Consider the following 1,015-nt stretch of genomic DNA (forward strand, 5'->3'; position numbering starts at 1 on the left):
GTGAAAGGCTAGTTCTTGTTGTCTGTAAGTTGATTTTCACAAGGGTTACATGCTTGGAATATTAACTGACGCATTAACGTTGAAATGAGGACTGTATGGAGATAGAGAGAGACCGAGGCTTTGCTGCTGAGTAGCACGTGAAGGCACACTATTAGCTTTAGAATGTGAAAGTAAGATTACAGTAGCTTACAAAAGATGCAAAGAGACACCTTCTTTGCTAGGGCCTCTTAACCCTCGGCTCCAAATGGCGACAAACCTCCGTCATATGTATTCTAGCAAGGCGGATTGTGTAGACTGCCCTGGCGACTTGCCGTCAGATAACAAGGCGATTGTAGGACTTATTATGTCGCGTGGATGCAGTCGTTCCCAGTCGAGAATTATAAAGTGATATTAAATTGGTTGCTGTTTTGATACACAAAAGTTTTATAGATGTCGTGTAATTTTAAATTGATTATTCCTGTTAATGAGTGACTGTATTCCCAGTTCTAATTCCATTCTCAAGTCTACTCTTTATTTTCAGAAAAAGAAACTGTAGCCAAGGCTTGACATTGATATTTATGTCAGTGGTAAATATTTATAAAGTTGAATGTGAGACTTTTGGGTATATGTTTAGAAAGTATCCACATTAGCTCTCAAATGGGACTTTATTGACATAATCCTATTATTGATATAATTTATTGATATGATCCTCCCAACACTTAGCCATTATGAAGAGCTAAATGCCAGTGGCTTGTTACCAAGAGATGCCTTGGCCTCCATGCCTCACGCCCCAACAAAGGCCTACAGATCTCTACCATGTATGTTCTGTTTTTTTCATTAGCAATAAATTTTCAGAGTGGTTGACAAGCTTTATGTTGCAAGAATATACGTGGTGCAGCTTTATTAGCCTTTGATGGAGCACCAACAGGCATGGCCATTCTCACTGGTGCTCTACAAGTAGTGAATGTGCAGATGTCTTTTGTATATTTACTTATTTATGTAAATAAAAATATTAGTTGGAATATCAAGTTTGTAC

The 1,015-nt window shown here is 38.1% G+C and overlaps 1 protein-coding gene across 1 annotated transcript in view; it reads left to right on the plus strand.

The window, feature by feature from the left end:
- The window catches only part of LOC119594557 (bifunctional coenzyme A synthase-like), a gene marked incomplete at its 3' end in the record, with an annotated part of 4,889 nt that overhangs the window by 891 nt on the left and 2,983 nt on the right, over positions 1 to 1,015 (plus strand).

This window comes from Penaeus monodon, chromosome 34 (genome assembly GCF_015228065.2).
Source record: "Penaeus monodon isolate SGIC_2016 chromosome 34, NSTDA_Pmon_1, whole genome shotgun sequence".
Classification (NCBI taxonomy): Eukaryota; Metazoa; Arthropoda; class Malacostraca; order Decapoda; family Penaeidae; genus Penaeus; species Penaeus monodon.